General features: G+C 52.3%; 1 long non-coding RNA gene across 1 annotated transcript; it reads right to left on the bottom strand.

The window, feature by feature from the left end:
* Window positions 1-2,060: 2,060 nt before the first annotated feature.
* Window positions 2,061-7,880, bottom strand: LOC117436687 (uncharacterized). The gene is made up of 3 exons (XR_004550029.1): window positions 7,781-7,880; window positions 5,448-5,533; window positions 2,061-2,164 (listed from the first exon to the last, which is right to left on the bottom strand). It is a non-coding gene; the product is annotated as an uncharacterized lncRNA (long non-coding RNA).
* Window positions 7,881-12,365: the final 4,485 nt, after the last annotated feature.

The raw sequence follows: 12,365 nt of genomic DNA on the forward strand, positions 1-12,365 counted from the left end.
GCAAATCCAGCCTTGTGCAGGGATGGATGGATGGATGGATGGATGGATGGGCCCAAGCATCCCATGGCAGAGCAGGAGCATATCCCAAGGTTTGGAGGTGCTGTAGAGCTGTCTTTCCCCATAACATCAACCAAAATACCCTGCATTAAGCCCTCTAAAAGAGGAGAAATCCTCTGAGCTTGATCTCCCTTCAGCCTGAGAGGAATGGGATGTTTCCATCAGCGAGCGTGTGCCAGTCAGCCAGCAGCGAGCACCACAGCTTCTAAACAAACCGTTATTAACTTGAATAGATTGGAGGCATGGAGCAAGCTGGATCCAATTTTAAGTGAAAATTAATGGCAAATCCTTGTAACCACATTAAGAGCCATCTTAGTTCATTTGAAATCAGTTAAACATGAAAACAATATGAAAGCCATCTTGTGTGCCTGGAATATAAATATTTGTCCTTAGCCTTGCCAGAGCAGCAAGAGCAATGCAGTGTGGTTGGCATGTGAGCTCTCTATAAACAGGCTCACAAAGGGCCGACGTTTGATGGATTAAACTATTTGTCAATTTTTTCCATTTCCTTCATCAAAAAGTAATTAAACATTAAGCAGATGTCGGAATCTAATTGGGTCTGGAGAATATTGCACAATAGGATTTATGGCGAGGGGGAGGTTGTATGGACATGTCTGTAAACAGGCAGCCGGTTGCCAGAAGACGCTGGTCACAGGGCTCTTGTTTCTTCCTGAGGATAAAAGAGCCTGGATTTGGAAAGCCCTTCCCAGATTCCTGACCAGCCTTGGGAGGCTTCCTGATGGCTTTGGGAGGTTGGATGCTTTCAGCCTTCCAGTCGCATCAGCTGCATCCCACAGGGATGCTGCAGGCTGGGGGACAGGGACCATGCTCCTGCTACTCCTACCAAGCACCTTGCGAGGAAATGAAAGGGTTTCCTTCTGGTTGAATCCTTCTTCTCCCTTTTCCTCCATGGAAGAATTGGATATGGGAAAACAAATAGGAAAACCCCTTCTCATTGGGACTACCTTTGTATTTAGCTTTTCCTTTTCCTGCTTTTTAAACCAAAGGGAAACCCCAGAACAGAAGAAGGAAAGACCTGTTTTGGAGCATAGGTTCTGAAGATTATGGTCAAAACTGTGTTTCTCTTTGTATCTTCTGCCCCAGTTCCCCATGGTCACCTTAACCAGGAGCCTTAGAGGAATTATTCCTCTTGGCTGCAGTGTGTTGGGGATCCAGACTGGAGGCTCCAGTTCCTCCCACCAGCACTGCCAATGGGGACATCTCCTCCCAGGACAGAGCTGCCTTCCTGGAAGAGGAAGTGCCCTGGATGACCTGGGCTTTGTGCTGGGTTCCTCTTCCCACCCAGTCCTCACCCAGGCACCGGTGCCAGCAGAGCCTTTTCCTCCAGTGCTGGCACAGATGATGGGGAGCTCTCAAAACCCTCCAGGTAACTGGGGAGCCATAGGGATGAGGTGTGCATGGGACATGGCCCCAGGCAGTGGTGAGTCAGTGACTTGTCTGTTTTTTCTTGAGAAAAGCCATGACAAGTTCCTTGTTTTCATTGGAAAGACACAGGTCTGGAGCCCTGGGGTTATCCCCTGGGAAAGTACAGCAGGGTTCCTATGGGTAAAGCACCTGTGGGTGACGCTGATGTGGAAGCTGCTCCATTGGTGGCTATGGTCTTCTCTGCCATCCATCACCAGTATCCAGACTGGTGCGACCTCTGCAAGGACCATATCACCCTGGACATTGAACCAGGTTGGAAAGGACCTTCAAGCTCACTGAGCCCATATCCCAGTGGCAGCGCTGACGGCAAGGCCAGGACTTAACAACACACAAGGAGCAGAAGGACTTTGTGCAGGGATGCTCCCAGTGCTGGAGGATGCAGGCACAGGCTCAGCCCCTTCCAGAACCTTCCCCTTGGCTTGCATTGAGGCTCCGTGTTCTAAAAAGGCACATTATAATTTCCAATAAAGACATGGGCACGGTGACATTTACTGCAGCCCTCGTGCTCATTAAAACAGGCTCATTGCCTCATTAATTCCAGTTTTCAGAAATTATGTTCGTTTTTATGCACTGTATTAGCTCCTCATGCATTTCACATGCTGCTATTCCACATTTAAGGAATATGGCTCGGAGAGGGTTCCAAATCAGCAATCCCAGCGCCCTAGAAGTGAAATAATTACTTTTTCCATTGCTAGTTCCTGTTAACCCACTCAAGATAAATAAAATTAATGTGACTACATTTGTCATGTGAATTTAATTATTCCAAACAGCATTAGCCTGGCCTATAATTGCAGAGCAAATGTGCTTCATGGTATCAAGATTCACCAAGTGGAATTAGTAGTGGTGGGGTTTGTGTTTCCAAAAGCCCTGAGGACGCAGAGCCCTGATGGCACAGAGGGATGGGGCTGCCCCAGTCCCACACATGATCGTGGCTAAGGGTGACCCATGCAGCAGCAGTGATGCAGGGAGTCAACAACAGGATGCTTGCAGATAATCACAGCAAATCACAGCATCCCAGCCTGAGCAGGTTCAAGCCATTCCCCTTGTCCTGTCCCTACAGGCCCTTGTCCCAAGCCCCTCTCCAGGTTTCCTGTATCCCCTTTAGGCACTGGAAGACTGTGACAAGGTGGCCTACAGGAAACACATATACAGTATCTATATACATCAACCCTTCCTGATACCTCACAGCTACACTCCTACTTTAGAATCAATTATTTAATCCCCCAGATGGATTATTAATCTCTTTGAAGCATCCTGGGCTGGGTTTTGCATGAGGAATGCTACACAGACTAAGCCAGTAACACAGCACATCCATCCCCAAACAGGCAGGGGTCCAGGGTTAGAGGGGCCATGGGACCAGGACCTGCTGCCCCTGAGCATGTGTATTTAATACTCCCTATAAGGAAAGAAGCCTGGGATGAGGATGGGCCACAGCATCCCCTCTTTAGCATGGACATTGGGTGCATACGTTGGGCTATACAGTATTAATGAAGGCTTATTGGCTTTTGTTCCAGGGCCTCACACCAAGCCCCAGCCAGCGGGTTATAAATAAGCATGTGTCACTGGGAAGGTCACGCAGTGAAGCTTGGAAAGCACCAGGAACTTAACCAGAAACAGGGAAATGCAGATTGGAGCAGAGTGAAACAGGCGCTGCATCCTTGGGACACCCCAAAACACAGCCCTGCTCCCCCAGAGAGCTGCCTATTGATGGGTAACTGCAGACCACGGGGTTCCCACTGTTCTTCTCCTGGTACCAAAGGCTGGGAGACCCGACAGTGCCAATCCAAGGGGCAGCAGCACCATCAGCCATCCCACATGCCTGGCGCTGCTCCATGAGAGCTTCCAAGGAGTAGCCACAACTCTTAAGGAAGCAAAGCTGAACTTTAATAACGCCGAACTCCTCTCCCCTAAATAGAAACCATTCCCTGCCTGGAAGCAAAACCCCCTTTTTATTATTGTGATTATTTCAGAGTACCCTGTTCAGCAGCAGAGCACACAAACACTCATAGCTACGCAAATAGCAACTCTTTATTTGCTTTGTTTGCTCAGCTAATATTGACTTTCCAGCCTAACACTGCTGCTATTGAGTTTGGCTATTCACAATGATGTTTGAGCAGCGTTAGAACAGCGCGGCGATAACAGCGTGTGCAACCGAAACAGCAATCCATCACCCCTCCGTGGGATAGTGCCACTGGGATGGGGGGAGACCCCTCTGCTTATTCAGTCAAGTACAACTGTTGAGGGGAATGCAGGCAGTGACACTCTGGGTTAGTTCAAACAGACCAGGGTTAGGGCATTATTGGGCACCAATGCAGAGCAAACGCTGCGGTGCTGCTTGTTACTCCAGGTGGGACTGAATGGGGTTTGCTTTGGGATGGGGTTAGGGAATGCTGTGCCTTGCCAAGGAACCCTAGTGCCTCTTCCCGGCACTGTGTCTGACACGGGAGAGCAGCACCGTGCTGTGGATGGATGGATGGATGGATGAATGGATGGATTGGATGGGTGAGTGGATTGGATGAATGAATTGGATGGATGGATTGGATGGATTGGATGAATGGATGGATTGGATGGAAGGATGGCTGGATGAATTGGATGGATGGATGGCTGGCTGGATGGATTGGATGGATGGATGGATGAGACCTATCTGCAGTAGGAAGGAGGGTGATGGAAGGGCAAGGATGGCTGCACAGGGATTTTGGGCCATGTGGAGCACCAACATGGCATTCTGTACCCCACATTCATCCACCACAGTGGGCTGGCACCCCTGGCTTGGTACTTGCTGCCCTGTACTCCCCTTTCTCAGCTCCACACACTCCTCACTTAGCGCTCCCTTTGCAGACACACTCTGTCTCCCTCCCAGATTGCAGAGCCAGACTGATTGCCTTGTTACCTCCCACGGGCACCCACTGGTTTATGTAAACCAGACGTGTGGGCATATTGGGTGCACAGAGAGGCAGAGAGCAGCGCCCGTCTAGCAGCCTGCATCAGCCAGCTCCCTTCCTAGCAGGGCTCAGTGCTGCCACTGCTCAGGGGGAAGGAGACCTTCATCTTCCTCATCCTCCGGCCCTGAACAAAAGGCACTGTGGGGAGCAGAGCAAGCACTTGAGAAGCACCCGTGTGAACAAACACTGAAAGCAAACACCCCTCTGCAAACAGCTCGGAGAGGAGGAAACAAAGAGGAGATTATCTGTGCTGGGGCAGGACACGGCTCCCTGTTTGCCTTGGCTGGATTGAGAGGCACCTGCACACGGGGCTGTGTCACCCCTCAGACAGCCCAAGCAGTGCTCAAAGAGGGATGCAGGCACTGCATCCCTATGGGCTCTGCTAGGCTGGGTCAGCCCCAGACACCGGGTCCTTGCAGCCCATCAGGGCACGGTGCAAGAGATGCTCCATCCTGGGAAGGGCTGGTGGTGTTTGGATGGTGCTTTGGAATCCTTCCATTGCAGGAACCCAGTGCTGGGTCATGAGCAAGTGGAAGACATTGGCTCTAAGCTGAGCTCCATGAGGGAAAGGAGGCTGCTCCTGCATCCGAGCCCTTTGGATGCTGCTGCTGGAATAAAGGCTTCCATATGCTCCTTTGCACTTCATCCCCTTGGGCAGCCACATGTGCCAAGGCTGTTCCCACAGCACTTCCCAGCTTTTATCACCCCTATGGCCACACAGGTCCAGCCCCTTTCCTGACCCATCCCTCTGGTACCCACAGCGTTTCCAGGCACACTCCCCCATCCCCTGTCCCAGGATAGGGCAGCACAGTCAGGGCTTTTCCATGACCTCCATGAATCCCAGCTTCACTTCCATGTGCACAGCCCTGCGGAGGAGCTGAGCATGGAAGCAGGGAGCGGATGCAGCAATGCAGGACATTGCCACAGGTAATTAATATCCTTTGGATGAGATTAGCACCCTGTTGTGGGGAACTATTGGTACCTGAGTGGGGAGTCACTGACCTGGAGGGTGCATCCAGCGCATGGTGGAGGTTGGACATGGAAATGCCACATCCTCATGTGTCAGAACAGCACCTCTGGTTTTGGGCCTAAAAAGGGAGAAAAAAACCCCATTGGGCAGTAAATGACTCATAAAACTCCCATTTATCCGCAAAGCAGGAGAACTGTGAGTATCTGGTTGCATGAAACCTGTTTGGAGCTGTTTGCATCCCAGGAATAGGCGCAGGGAAACTTCGCTGCCTGTACCTGCACCATGAGCGGGTCCATGGCAGGGTTTGGAGAGCAATCCCAGTGTTATTATGGGATATTATTTTAACCCATTCAGCAGACCGAAGCTCCCTGCTCTCTATTCGCCTGCCTGGGCCTTGGGGGCTGCTCAGTGACAAATAACAGCCTGTTATTAATGTCATTAGTGTTATTACAGGCATTTCTGTGGAGCCCATCACACAGGCTCTCAATTACACTCTGTGCTCATGCAGCACCTTTCCTTGCGGGTCTCATGCTGCTTTACAAACACTAAACCAATGGTGGAATTCCTGCCAAAGGCAAATAAGGGTAATAACACTGAGGGGAGTGGGAAGGGAAGAGGAAATCCCAAGTCTGATGCCTCCATCCCTGCCTGCCACAAAGACAGGATTGTGTGCAGGAAAACAGGGGAAGTGCCTTGGGTTGGGGCTTCTCTGGGGTTTCTAATGGACAGATTTGCTGGAGTGAAGGGGTATGGGAAGAGGGGAGGACCTGGTCTGCAGTGAGCTGCTGCCTGGGTGGGTGGATGGGTGTTGGGGCTGGACCCATCTTTCCTCCCATTGCACTTTGTTGTATTTTGCACCATCACATTTAATGCTCAGAGCACTTAAACCCTCCTGCTCCCAGCACAGCCCAGAGGGTTTTCTGTCTGCATCATCACAGGGCAAACACCAGCACACTCCAGTGCCTGCTGGAGGTTTTTAATGGGCCCTAAATGGGAAGACACCCAGAGCTCCCATGGGGCTCACTCCCAGTGAGGCATCCTACCAAGATATGAGCCTGCTGCTCTGAGGTCCTGTCCCTCTGCCTGGGATGCTGGGGGTGCAGGAGGGATGCTGGTGGGTGCAGGAGGGATGCTGGTGGGTGCAGGAGGGATGATGGGGGGTGCAGGAGGGATGATGGGGGGTGCAGGAGGGATGATGGGGGGTGCAGGAGGGATGATGGGGGGTGCAGGATGGATGCAGGAGGGATGCTGGGGGGTGCAGGAAGGATACAGGAGGGATGCTGGAGGGATGCTGGAGGGATGCTGGAGGGATGCTGGAGGGATGCTGGGGGGTGCAGGAGGGATGCTGGGGGGTGCAGGAGGGATGCTGGGGGTGCAGGAGGAATGCTGGGGGGTGCAGGAGAGATGCAGGAGGGATGCTGGGGGTGCAGGAGGGATGCAGGATGGATGCAGGGGGGATGCTGGGGAGAGCAGGAGGGATGATGGGGAGTGCAGGATGGATGCTGGGGGGCGCAGGAGGGATGCAGGATGGATGCAGGAGGGATGCTGGGGGGTGCAGGAGGGATGATGGGGGGTGCAGGAGGGATGCAGGGGGGATGCTGTGTCCCTCCTTGTTATTCAGGTCAAAGCACGGTGCCGTGTTCAAACAATTACATTTCATAATGAGTTACAATTAGCCTGCTGGGGTTTGGAAGCCTCAGCGAGGGTTTTATCTACAAGAGCCTGCTGGCAGCACTCCAGTGTCCCTCACCTTGCCTCCCTTAGGTGCCTGGTTTCCCCATGCTGACAACCTCCCCATCACCTCCTCTCCCAGTGTTATTCATGCAGAGCTGGGGCTGTTCTTCACCTCCTGTTCCCAGCCAGCTCACTCCTGGATGGTACCCACCATGCTGGCTGGTGGGTACCATCCCTGACCTCCAGCACTCCAAGGTGGTGTCTGGCAGAGCCGTCACCTCTGGATTCTGGTGCTTTCCCTGTTTCTGAGCTCAACTCACCCAAGAGGAGCAAGCAGCTCCTGTCATTAACCACCATGGCCTTGTCCACATCACACATCCCCATCACCACATCCTCACCCACTGCACAGGCTCCCTTTGCTCTTTGGGCACGCAAGGGCTGGCTCCAGTTGGAAGCCACTGGGAGCTCTGGAGCACCCTAAATAAAGAGCACTATGGGGACAGATGTCCCCAAACTGGATGGGGCAAGAGGAGGACCAGCACATGGGTTTGTGGTAATGGCCGTTCCCACCCTTCCCCAACCATCTTGTGTGTCCCAGTTATGAAATCCAAGGCCTTTCCCTACCACTTTTCCTCCAGGATAGATGGTTTGGGGTATCCAAATGGCCTTTCCAATGCAAGTAGTTCCTCACCTTGCTCCTTTGTGGAGGCAGGAGTCATCCCAGCAGGGCAGCAGTGTTCAGGGTACCAAATCCATCAGGATACTGTACATCACCTCTTGGGAGTTCATTGCAAACTAAATGAGGCAAACAAAACATTTAATGCTGGCTTTGTAGTTCATGGAGCTTTCCCAATGTGTTAGTTTGGATGTGGGATAGGGAAGAGCTCTGGAGCAGCAAAATAGCTTGTAAGTTGGGGAAAGGTCCCAGCTGGTGGGAGCTGTCACCCGCACACCAACATTCCCAAACTGTGCCCTTTTGAAGCCTTTCATAGGTAACTTATAGGAGAAAGAGACATTTTAATGAAGAATTAATAGATCATGAAATGGTTTGGGTTGAAGGGACCTTAAAGCTCATTCAGCTCCAACCCCTGTCATGGGCAACCCCCTCCAAGCCCCAGCCTGGTCACTCCTCTATTCTAGTCCTAACCTCAGTGTAAGCCTGGCTCTGGTTGAGTGCATCAGGGCTGCAGGGTCAGGCCCTGCCTGTGCTGCTGGAGCCTGTACTGGCACGGCCAGGACCGCATCGGCTGCATGCTGGGGCATGGCTGAAACCTCAGCCCAGCTTTCCCAATGAGGCAGTTTCACAACCGGCTTCAATGGGGCCGGGGTTTAACCCCGAAGGCAGTGGGACAGCAGCAGCTGTTATTGTGCAACCCTCCAAAAGCATGTTTGGGCAGCACTGATGCACCTCACCTGTGAGTGCAACCTGGAGCAAAGCTATGGATGCGATGGGATGGAGGAGGATGGCTCCTACAGGGTCTTGTTCTGCACCTGCGTCACCTCTTGTCCTCTTGTGCAAGCTGCATCCAGGCCAAACTGCAAAGCTCAGGGCAGGAATCGATGGTGGCTCCGTGCCCAAGGCCTCCTTCCACCCAAGGGATCCTGCTGTGCTCTCAACACTGCCCCGCTCCTGTTTTCTCACGATGGATGCGTGCTCAGCAGCTCCTCACCTGGAGCATCCAGGTTCATTGCTCAATAGCAAAACAGCCTTAAGGTTCTTCAGGAAACGCATTGTAGACGGTACAAGATGAGATGTGATGCTCTGACTCACGTCGGTGTCTAGGAAAACAGCACAGCAAGGAGCTGATAAGGAAAATCAGGCTCGATGCAGCCATCCTCAACCTGCAAATTAGAGCACAGCCTGGATATAAACCCAAAGAACTCATTGGCATGTCTGGGGCTCACATCAGGGCTCTCATTCCTCCACCTTCCAGGACCATCCACAGGAGCCTCTGACCTGTGATTCAAGGCACTTTATGTGACCATCGACACACGCCGCAGCCTCGGGCACTGCTTCCCATTCCAGGGACCCTGGTGGCAGCCAGGATGAGCCTGGGGCATCCCTTTGGCTTCCAGAGCAGCTGAAGCCCAGCCCAAGCCTCCCTCCATCCATACGCACGGTGTTGGATCCAGCTCAGACACCCTCCATGGAGCCCAATGCCGGCAGCAGGGCTGCAGGGTCCAAGCCATTCCCATCTCCCAGCTGCATGGCTCAGGCTGGATGTCAAGGCTGGGAGCTACATGCAAATGTCTGCACTTGACATTAAACAGAGAAGGAGAGAGTTCATTCCAGGTCCCCAAAGCCCCACATCTTGCAACTCTCTAAGCATTTACAATGGGAATGGGCTGGCAGGGGCTGTGCCACTGCCATCTGCTGCCCTGCGCCGTGCTTGGCTCCTTCCATCTCCATGAGTTGTGAATCCCTATGTGTGCGCTTCTGCCTGCATGGCACACACGTGCATCCGCACGTGGCACCGCTCCGTGCCGATGCTGGCGTGGCATCAATACATGGGGAAGGGAATGGGGTTGGAATGGGAATACACACAGGGTCTGTCCCACCGTGGGGCTGACGCGGTCCCGTTGGATGGCTCTGGTTTACAGGGCAATGGGTTCTGTGGTTTCAACTTGGTTTCACAAGCTCTGTAAGCAATGCAGCACACAAACATGACAAACAGGGCTCAGGTCCCTTCTGCGCACACAGCCACGTGAATTTCCTCATTCATCACTCAGGTCCTGAGGGTTCATAGAATTGTTTGTGTTGGAAGGGACCTTAAAGCTCATCCGGTCCCAATGCCCTGCCATGGGCAGGGACACCTTCCACTAGAGCAGCTTGCTCCAAGCCCCATCCCACCTGGCTTTGAACACTGCCATTCCCAGTGTGGTTTCCTCTCCACACCAGGCACCAACCCTCCTTCCTCTGTAAAAGGTGTTCTCTAACCACCATTATCTAATATTTAACAGCACCACACTAAACAAAGCGTTGGAGATGCAGCTACACCTCACACTATTGTTACTCCGTGTGTTCAAAGGGAAGAGCCTGTTAGCTGGATGAAATACTGCTCTCTGCATCTTTCAGGTGCTTTCTGCTCACTATCAGAGCCCAATTAGGCTCCTTTCCTGGGGAAAATGGCTCTTTGAGGCAGCGGAGCTGGAGCACATCACCTGCGAAGGGAAGCATCACTTGTCACAGGGATCTATTTGGTTATCCCAAAGGAAGATCGTTATCTGTCCCACTTATTCCCCTTCCACAACAGGATGAATTAAAGATGAACCATACTACAATCCACCTCCCAACCACCAGCAACAGGAGCCACCAGGGCAGGGGCAGTGGGGTGGCTTTTTGGGGACCCCTTACCAAGAACCAGGCACTGCTTCAAGGTGGCTTCATTCCCATGCATGGTCCCTGCTTGGTGCCCAGCTCCACATCATGGGCAGGATCCGGCCTGGGGATTGATGCTGGTTGGGCTCTGATTCCTTTTGGCTGCAGATGTAAAGCATCTCCTGGTTGTATGGCAGAGCCTTGGGCCTGTTTTCACCCGGCCATCCCACCAGCAGCCTCTCCAGAGAAACCCTTGGCCTCTGCTGTTCCTTTCCTTTGGAAGAAGGGATCCAGCTTGGCTCTGGTCTCTACTGAGTGTGTGTGTGTGTTGTTTTGGAGTCAGGTGTTTTCCAGCCCTGTTTGCTCCACCATCACCTGCACAAACACGCTCTCAGCCCAAGGGGCAAGGTTCAAGAGTTGAAACCTGTGCCGCTGGGTGCCTGCGGGTGAGTGTCGGCCAAGCCCCAGCTCGGTCCCTTCTCATTATCCCTCCCCATATGAACGGATAATAGCTGTACATTTAAGCAAATTATCTCAAATAAAGAGGGGACAATAATTACACTGTTTGTTTTGCTCCTTTCATTGCTGGAATTATGCTCTGTTTGCCCAGAGTTAAACATTAGCGAGGACCTTTCTGCACTTAATGTCTGCTCAGTTGCCTTTTACTGTTTAAAACCAGCAAGAGTCAGTAAAAGTTTGGGCAAATATTAGATTTGGCAGAGTTTGCTGTTTGTATCAGGAAACCGATTGGTGTTATTGATTGACAGATGTGGCCAAATGTTTAGAAAGCCTGTCCTCTATTGGATTCTGCTAGGTGTTTCAGCAAACAGCCCTAATACAAGGCAAACAGAGTTATTGGAAGAAGTACCAGGCTGTGTTAGCACAGTAAACTGAGGGCTATGCAAACAGCTTAAAAGAATCTGGCCACCTTCATATAACCTTTGATGTAGGTATTGATCCTTGGGAAGGTGGCAAAAAGTTTGAACAGGGAGCAGATTGAGTGGGATCAGATATATATAAACACCGTCAGAATGTAAATGTTATCTTTAAGCTACACTGTCGGCTCCGTAATGGATGTCTGTTTGGAATTTATCTTCTCCCAAATCTCTAAATCCATGCAGCAATAAAAATTAATAATAACTTTTAGATAGACTGCCTCCTAAGTCTCTCCCTCCTCCCCTGCTAAGTGCAGCATCAGGCTTCTCTAATTCTTCTAAGCTAAGCTCAGGCGCTTGCAGCAAGAAGGAGATGCAGCCTTGGAGCTGCTGGTCCATGGATGGGCTAATGGGGGGCACAGGGATGCCCTAACAGGGTGATACAGGAAGGCACTAATGGGATGTTGACAGGGTAGCACATGGGTGCGCTAACAGGGTGGCACAGGGATGCCAGTACAGCAGAGCCCTGCAGGGCAAGGCAAGGCTGAAGCTTCCCACTGGCACATGGAGCCACAGCTCTCAGCAGCCATCCCACATGGACTGCAAAGGGAATTGCCTTGAAACTGGTTATTGAAGGTTGATTTGTCAAGTGGGGTGATCAGCATCAGCAAGGGCATGAAAGATGCTCCAAGGGCTGGTGCACCTCTCCTGTGGAGCTGGGCTGGGGCAGCCTGGACAAGAGAAGGCTCCTGAAGGGGAGACCTGAGAGCAGCTCCAGTGCCTAAAGGGGCTGCAGGAAAGCTGGAGAGGGGCTTGGGACAAGGGATGTAGGGACAGGCCAAGGGGAATGGCTTGAACGTGCCCAAGAGTGGGGAGACTGAGCTGAGCTCTGAGGCAGAAGCTGTTCCCTGTGAGGGTGCTGAGGCGCTGGCACAGGGTGCCCAGAGAAGCTGTGGCTGCCCCATCCCTGGCAGTGCTCAAGGCCAGGTTGGACACAGGGGCTTGGAGCAGCTGCTCCAGTGGAAGGGGTCCCTGGGTTGGAGCTGGAGGAGCTTTAGGGTCCCTTCCAACCCAAACCATTC

Source organism: Melopsittacus undulatus, chromosome 9 (genome assembly GCF_012275295.1).
Source record: "Melopsittacus undulatus isolate bMelUnd1 chromosome 9, bMelUnd1.mat.Z, whole genome shotgun sequence".
In the NCBI taxonomy this organism is placed as follows: domain Eukaryota; kingdom Metazoa; phylum Chordata; class Aves; order Psittaciformes; family Psittaculidae; genus Melopsittacus; species Melopsittacus undulatus.